This window comes from Gossypium hirsutum, chromosome A01 (genome assembly GCF_007990345.1).
Source record: "Gossypium hirsutum isolate 1008001.06 chromosome A01, Gossypium_hirsutum_v2.1, whole genome shotgun sequence".
NCBI lineage: Eukaryota > Viridiplantae > Streptophyta > Magnoliopsida > Malvales > Malvaceae > Gossypium > Gossypium hirsutum.
This window is the reverse complement of record NC_053424.1, coordinates 88150102-88159866: the sequence shown is the minus strand read 5'-3', so window position 1 is coordinate 88159866 and position 9765 is coordinate 88150102.

Here is a 9765-nt window from a genome sequence, read left to right as displayed (position 1 = left end):
GTATCAGAGCTACGGTTTAGTCGATTCTAGGACTACCGTAATGCGTTGGGTCTAGCTATACATGCCATTTTATGTGATCAATTGATAGTGTGGTGATTTCTGACATTTGCAAATGTGTTTATTTATAGTAATGGATCCCGATCCCGACCGAGCGGTAGCTGATGATCTTGAGAGTGTAGCGCCCGCTCCCGCACAAGGGACAGCGCCGGCGGACTCTCAACCTAATGCTAGTAACCCGAATGATGAAGCTAGACAAGCTTTCTATGACGAAGCTACTTCAAAAGGATGTTAAGTTCGAATGGACAGAGAAATGTCAGAAAAGTTTCGATCAACTGAAAACTTATTTGACTGAAGCTCCAATTTTAGTACAACCTGTAACACCCCAAACCCGAGACCGTCACCGGAGTCGAACACGAGGTGTTAACAGACTTTAAACCACTTATAAAAAAATTTCCCAGACACTGCCAATCTGCGTACTAGTCGCTTTAAAAATCATATCTTGAGTTCAGAAACTCGTAATCCAGTTCCGTAAATTTTCCCTGAAACTAGACTCATATGTCCATCTACATATTTTTTTCTAGAATTTTTGGTTGGGCCAATTAGTACAGTTTATTAGTCAAAGTCTCCCATGTTACAGGGATCAACTACACTGACCTTTGCGCATTACAACTTGGATATCTCCCTGTACAGGGCTTCAATACTGATATCGTTTGTTTCTATAGAAACTAGACTCAAAGAGGAATCTATACATATATGGAATGACTCCTAATTATCTCTGGTTAATTTATAATGAATTTCCAAATTAGAAACAGGGAATCCAGAAACCGTTCTGGTCCTGTCTTACGAGAACCTGAATATCTCTTAACATACTGTCCATATGATCGTTTCGTTACTTTCCTATGAAAATAGATTCATCAAGGTTCGTTTACATAATTTATTCACTATTTAATTCCATTCCTACTATTTTTAGTGATTTTCCAAATCTACATCACTGCTGCTGTCAGCATCTGCCTTTAAGGTAGACTTTACCTATTTCATAGTTTCCATGATTCAACTAGCCCTTTTAGCATAAATAGCACAATTTATGATAGTGATTAACCATTCCCATGGCCAATCCTTGTTAAGCATATCCATACCAAATGATTATAACATTATACTCAAACATATATAAGCCATTTTCGCATGGCTATCCAAAATTATACAAGTCCAAAGGGTCCATGACCCACAACAAAAGGGTAGTCCTATACATGCCATTTCGAAGTTCAACCAAAATTGTACCAAAAAGGGGGGGCTTTGATAGTATGGGCGATTCGACTTCAAAATCCCGAGTCCGATAGCTGGAGAACCAAAATCTATAAAACAGAGAATCAAGGAGACGGAGTAAGCAATTTATGCTTAGTAAGTTTTGAGCAAGGGATTCCAGCACAACAAAAGTATAGCATTCATGTAGCTAAACGGATAATTTCATATGCACAATTTTTCAATATCATACTTACTTCACATTACCAACCCTTTTATTCATACACAAAGATCAACTTAGCCAAAGGCCGGTAGCTCATTTATCAACTGAGCGAATACTTATTTGTAAGGGCTCAACTAATTCAAAGCACATACGAAACATACCTCAATGTTGGGATGTTTCAAGCGTATTAACTGAAATTTTTACAGCAAGATCATTCATTCCCAAATCACGTACCTTCGGAATTTAACCGGATATAGCTACTCGTTCAAATGCCTTCGGGACATAGCCCGGTTATAGTAACTCGCACAAATGCCTTTGGGACTTAACCCGGATTTAGTAACTCGCACAAATGCCTTCGGAACTTAACCCGGATTTAGTAACTCGCACAAATGCCTTCGGATCTTAGTCCGGATATGGTCACTTAGCACAAAGCCTTCGGGACTTAGCCCGGACATCATTCAAATAACCATGCACATTTAACAATAAATCATGGCACATTCGTATTTCGTTTTCGTTAGCAAAACTCAAACACAAGACACTTATCATTCTTGCAATTTCGGCTTAATAGCCACACACAAAGAGCATGATTTTGATTTGCTTAAAACATGATCTAATCAAATCATAATTTAAGCTCTTTTACTCAAGAACTTACCTCGGATGTTGTCGAACGATTCCGATAGCTATTCGACCACTTTTTCCTTCCCTTTATCGGATTTAGTTCCCCTTTGCTCTTGAGCTTAATTAAACAAATAAATTGATTTAATCATTTGAGCATCGAAAAGAGGAACACAAGGCACTTAGCCCATATTTATACATTAGACATTAAAGTCACATATGTACGGAATCATGAATCAAACTCAACATTTTAGCTAATTTTCCCCCTTGGCCGAATTTTCTAAGCCAAGACAAAAGCATCAATATGCTTGCCTCTAACCGAATACATGCAACACCAATCTCCTTCCTATGGCCGAATATGCATGTCTATGTTGGGGCCGATTGCAACACTTAATACATTCTACAAGTATGGTCACTTGTATTGACTAAACACCATTTTGTTTCAAGTTCAAAACTTGGCTAATACACACATATATACACTAGTAAAGCATCCTCTCCCTTTCCATCAATTTAACACATGCATTACTCATTAATATACAAAAATTATATTTGGCCTTAGCACACAACTTGCTAGCCGATTCTTCTCCATCTAGCAACTAATGCACATATGTGCTCACTCAAAAATGCTAAAAAGAAGATTCAAGAATCATCAATCCACCATCACATGCATCATTAACAAGCTTCATATTTAGCATGCAATGGCATTAACACAAAATCCACCTAGGCCGAATATCATCCCCATGACATAGCAAAGATTTGAACCATGGGCTAATTAGAACTCAAGCTAGCAACTAAAAACATGCATGAATCTCATGGCACAACCTCAAACATACCTTGATCTAGATACAAGTATGGCCAAACCTCCTCCTAATCCTCTTCCAAACCAAACATGAAGCAAGAACTCCTTCCTCCTTCCTTAGAATTTTCGGCCAAAAGAAGATGAAAAAGGATGAACAAAATTTTTCTTTCTTTTCTTTAACTCACGGCAATGGGGGGGGCATGGATGAGACCATTCTTTTTTTTTCATCACTCCTCCCTTTCATTATTTAATTACCATGCTCATTATTTTATTGTTTCCACCCACGATGCACCAACACAACATGTCTATGACATGTCTTGCCCATCACACTTGGTCTACCATACTTGTCATGGCCGGCCACTACTAATAGAGGGGGGGGGGGAAATTGACATGCAAGTCCCCCCTTTTTCAACATGCAGTAATAGGTCCTTATGCTTTGACCTATCACATTTCAAAATTTTCTCACATAAGTCCTATTTACTAAAACTCACATGCAATCGACTAAATCGAAGCTTGAAATTTTCACACATTCATAATTACATATTCTAGACAATAAATATCACATTCGAACATTTCAGTGACTCGGTTTAGCGGTCCCGAAACCACTTCCCGACTAGGGTCAATTTTGGGCTGTCACAGTGTTACTTGCTATTTGCATGTGAGCTTACTAAGCATTTATACTTACTCCCTCCTTTTCATTCCTTGTAGTGTTGACAAGCTAGCTCGGAAATCGGGAACGGTTGGAGGCACACTCACACTATCCGTATACCATCTTGGCATAATGGCTTGTATATTTTGAGTATGGCATGTATAGCATTATAATCATTTTGTATATATGGTCTTATGATATAGTTATTGAGTGGTATGGAAATGCTTGGTAATGGTTAGCCATTGGAATGGCTAATCATGATCATATTTGGTGTTATGTATGCTAAATTGCTAGCTAATCCATGGAAACAATGAAATAGGTAAAATTTACCATAAAATAGATTCATATAGCAATAGTGATGTGAGTTTTAAAAATCATTAAAAATAGTAGAGATACAATTAGATGATGAATAAAATATGGAATTGAATAATTATGAGTCTATTTTCATATGGATGAAACAAAACAGGTATATGAGTTATATTTTATGAGATGTTTAAATTTTTGTGAAACAGGTCCAGAGCGATTTCTGGATCCCCTGTTCTGACTTTGGAAATTCACCATAAATTGTTCAAAGATAATTATAAGTCACGATTTATATGTACAGATTCCTTATTGAGTATAGTTTTATTAGAAATAAATAGAATAGTCATTGAAACTCTGTACAAGGAGATATCTGATTCGTAATACACAGAGGTCAGAGGAGCCGAACCCTGAAATAGGGGAGACTTTAACTAATAAAATGTACTAATTTGCTAGAAAAAAAATTCTAGAAAAAATTTAGTAAATAGATATATGAGTATAGTTTTAGGTGAATTTTACGGAATTGGATTTCGAGTTTTGGAACTCGAGATATGAATTTTTAACCGACTGTGATGCAGATTGCTAGCTTGACTGAAAATTTTAAAAATAAATTGTTTGAGCTATTTAAGTAATGAATTAAGTCTGTTAATACCTCGTGTTCGACTTTGGCGACGGTCTCGGGTACGGGGCGTTACAATTTTCATAGATGGTAAATTTCATATATTATGGATGATCTTATATGTAACATGATGTAATATGTAAAAAGAGATTGATAAATTAAATGATGTACTTATATGTGAGAAATATACTTATGTTATGGACAAATTTACCGATATCATGGATAAGTACACTAACTCGTGAATTGATAATGTTGTTTCGATTTATGCTAAACATTTAGTGTGGAATGGTAAGTAAGTAAATGAAATGGTTCATAGTCTTATGAAAAGGTTGATGATTATGTAATACAACTTATAAAATCCTATTAAGTTATGAATGAAAAGTATATATGATGTTGAGGGACTTTCTCATTTATGAGTTGATGGTTATGTAGTTTTATAAATCTTATGGCATTGGTAAACATATTTATCCTATAAGGTTCATTATTGAAATGGAATATTATGTTTAAAGTTTATACGAGCTTACTAAGCATTCTTTGCTTACATAGTTCTTTTTCCTTTACTTTACAGATTATCGAAAACTTAATCGGTTGGAAGTTCACCAGAGATCTATCATGTAACACCCAAATTTCTTATTTCTGTTCTGTTAAACTGTAACAAAATATATGTCTGCTTCTGTGGTTAAGTGTTCTGGGTGTGTGTGTGAGGTCCCAAGTTCAAACCCTAGCTTTGGCAAATTTTGGTATTTTTCTGGTTTAAACCTCATACTTGGTCAATGGACTTATATTGGATTAATTGTAAAACTATTTCAGAATAGGCCTACTGGTCTGGTGGTTAGGAGGGGTGTTGGCAAGCTGGAGGTATTCTGTTCGAATCATCGCGCGAGTTAGGGAGTTTATTTTTGCTCGTTTGATTGAAAGAGTTCCGATTGTACTGAAGGATTGAGAGTGGGTGGTTAGGATTTGAAGTAGTAGGGGGATTTATCAAAATATTTTATTTTGATTTTATTTTCAAAATTCGTTTTTCTCTCTGCTGAAAAAACACTTGACGTTTTTTTCTTCTCCTTTTGTTGTTATCCCCTTTTCTTTTTCCATCACCATCATACCGTTGTTCTCCGAATCTCCGTTTCACTGTTTACGGTGTTTGTTCGCTTGGTAGCAAATCGATAGGTCGTGGCATTACTCTCACTGAATCGTAGTTAACCGTTCGGGTGCTGGGGTTCTAGTGGTCTGGGGATTGGTTTGGCAGTGAATCGACACAAGGTGTGTACCTAAAACACAGGAAACGGGATAAGACAAAAAGTTGAAAAAGCTTCGTGTGATGGAAACGGGCATGTGTTCGACTAGGCCAGGCCATACGCACATGACACAGCCATGTGATGGCCAGGTAGGCCATGTACGACACACAGGTTTGACTAATTTGGGCCGTGTGGGCCACCACACGGGCGTGTGAGCCCACACGAGTTGACCAAACAGGTGTGTGGGATTCTGGGCCAGGCCGTGTGATCCACACGACCAAGGCCAAATTGGGTCATGTGGGCCACACGGGCGTGTGGACCCACATGGGCGTGGGATACCATTTTATCGAAATGACTTCTAAGGTTGCATGGGTCACCCAAGTCGACTGTTAACCCACTATAGGGCCGATAAGCGTTATCTAGGCCCCTAAATGTATGATCTGAATGTGTGTGATGCATGAATAATAATGCATGATTACCAGTTTATATATGTATACGTTTGACTGATGGTTGCATTAAAGCATGGCATAATGTATGTTTGCATTGCATCGGGTTAGGATGATGATATTTAGAGGAAGTGTACTCCAAGGCTCATAAGCCTAATATACTGGCAGCTCAACTGCAAATTATTGTTTTGTGTATGAATGGAATTTTCTATGTTTAATGGAATGATTGGAAATTTATGTTTTTTTGTTACGATTTTGCAACAATGCTTTGTAACCTTATTCTGGTGACGGATATAGGTTAAGGGTGTTACACCATAGATATGCCTCATTAGAGTGAAGTTTTAAGTTTCTTATTCATAAGTTTAGTGTCAAACAATAAATACATCTTTCACCTAATAAAATAAATATTATTTTCTATCCATCCAAGACAAATAAGATAATGATTTTTATGAATAGAAACGCCTTTATTAAATGTCATGGCATAGTCGTCATTAAATAAACAAGCAGTTGAAACTAAGTTTCTCCTAAAATTAAGAACATAAAAATTATCTTTTGGAATAATCTTCTTAAATATGTTAAAATAGAGATATACTTCTCCCACTACTTCAACTATCACAACGCTTCAATCTTAGGTTAAAAATAAGAGGAATCTATCTAGTAAACTTCTCATTTCCTTGTACCATTACAAAGAAAGAAAAACATGATTAGTGGCTCCAGAATCAATGACAAAGTTATCTTTTAAATCTTCCACTTAATAAGTTTCAATGACTAAACATTCGTTACCTTTCCCTTTTGAGACTAGGTAGTTGTAACACCCCTTACCGGTCCAATCACCGAACTCGAGTTACAGGATGTTATGCCAGTTAATAGAATATACACATGCAAATATTGATTCAAAATTTTCAAATAAACATGTATTTATTACACATATCATGCATCACAAAAAAAACATAGTTTAAATTGAGCTTTAAAATTTCTAAAATTTACCCAGAACGAATAATGATCAAATTGTAATATTTTCAAAAGATAAAGGTAATCAAGCAAGACAAAGGTCACATGGTCGTGTGTCCAGGCTGAGTAACTCTCTGAAACCTTGTGAATCAAATTGCAAAATTACATCAAAAGTCACGTAGTCGAGTGGTTGGGCCATGTAACAAACTCAGACTGTGCAAAATTGAATTAATCAAATCTATTGTACTCACACGGGTGTATGGCCAGTCCATGTAACAATTGAGAACCGTGTTCTCCTAATTCATCCTATTTTTCAATAGACACACGGCCATGTCGTCAACCCGTGTGTGACACACAATCGTGTAACTAGACTGTGAGATGCAAAATTTGGCCGTTTGGTGATTGTCTCAAAACCATTATTTAAGAGTAACCGAAAAAACACATTATGCAATTCGTAAACCTGTTTGAAACATGTCAACACCAGACCGAAACATACAGACATCAACCTCCGAATCAACTAACCAATATGCCTCAATGGTACCAATGCATAAGATGATCATAAGACCATTTCAAGTTACTCAAACAAGTTGATACCATTTCATACCATCCAAACATGCACATAAACTTATATTACTATCACATTTTTGTAACAAAACCATCTTATCATTTTCAATACATTAGCTTATTCTTCACACATTCAAATTGGCCAATCAAAGCTTATTCCAATGCCATTATGCACACATTAAACATCATATAAAAGCATTTGAATCTAACATCATTCTTTGTTCAAACCTATGAACACATAAAGCACACATATACATAATTAAAGTACTTTATTCATATCATATAAACATTCAGAACAAGCATTATAAACATGGATCAATCCTTCATCATCCAAAATATACACTTATTCACATTTAAACTTAGAAAAATGCCACAAAACTAGGTCTAGAATGATTCAAAAGTCTATCAAGGCTGAAGTTGGATAATGTGAGCTCTAGGGATGATCTGATAGACGCGTTCCATAAAAAATGCCAACTACAGACATAGAAAATGAAATAGAGTAAGCATTACGAATGCTTGGTAAGTTCATAATAACTAGAACAGTAAACTCACCTCAATTACTATTAATATAATGAATTAGCTACTATATGACTTCCTATTTCCACATTTAACAACAATAAGGTGAGATCATTAGAAGCAAGTCTCAAAGTAACTCAGTTTATACAGTGTCATTCAACTCATTTTAATGTCATTTATCATGAAATATTTATATACTTCAGATACATTATTCAATCGCCCTATGACACATAAACTCAGAACACATATCGTCATTTCAATCTTATATAACATTTTCAATTTATACAATTCAATTCAAATCACTACTATTCCATTTAAAACCTTTGAGCAAAAACAACATTTACATCATTCCAATTCCAAATAACCAATTCTCCACAATATATAATATCAAACAATCAATTTCTTTTAACTTTAACCATTTAGCCTAATGAAATATAACAAATAGATACATATACTTGGGTAACTACACCATACCAGTAGGAACCGAAGTGCAAATTAGTAAGCACCGTAGTGAAAATCTCATACAAGCGCTCAACTAACCCTATTGGCCAATTGTATCATATCCTATGTTCATCCTGGATCAATATACATATATGAACACCTCTTTACAATCCAGTACCTTTCTCACCTTTTGTACCAATTTACAAGCATTTTTAGTATACATTCAAGTATTATAATTTCACCATTCAAGTACAAAAAAAACATAGTATACATAAATTTACTGTATGAACTTACTAGATATAAACAACAATAGAAGAACTGTTAGGGATTAATCTATAACTTTTCCTTAATTATCTACCAGATGGTTCAAATCTTGATCTATACAATAATTCATTTTAAATTATCAGTTCCAAATACCTTACATTACTCAAATACATGCATGTGACCTTTTAATTTTATTTTACACTGTAAAATCCCAAAATCCGACCTAGAAGTTTCGACCGAATTCCGAAGGTCACATTGATCACCAAAATGATTGATGGAAAACTTTACAAAACAAGTTGTCACAACAGAACGAAAACATTTAACCGTTTAGAATTCAGTCAGAAAAAATTACAGTTAAGTTTAATATATGAACAAAATAAAACGTACGAGCGAAAAATTCCAAATAGAACTTGTATAACAGTTTTTATAAAACCATACAGATCAAAACGGTAAATCAAAATGAAAATGGAAAAGATAACTGGTAACTTATTTTCAACCGAGACTGTCTGAGACTAAGTCCAGCTTCAGAAAATAGAATTGTACCTGCAAGGGGAAACACTAAAGGGGGTGAGCTACTCGAGCTCAGTGTGAATTCAAAACAACTAACAACAGATTCCAAAAAAGAACCCCTTGATGGTAGGTCAATAGCAAAACGTATTTATGGGTATATGCAGAAAAATAAACCAAACACGGACCCAACACCCCAACACACGTAACAGTCAAAGCACACCAAGTATACACAGAATACTCATCACAAGTTTTGTTCAGTCAAACAGAACACCCAAATAGATGCATAGAATGCATTCAAGTACTAAAATCCACCCATCCAGCCAACACACCTCTCTGTCTCCCGATCACACCCAAAAAGAGCTGTTAAACCTCAGCCAACCAATCACACTAAATA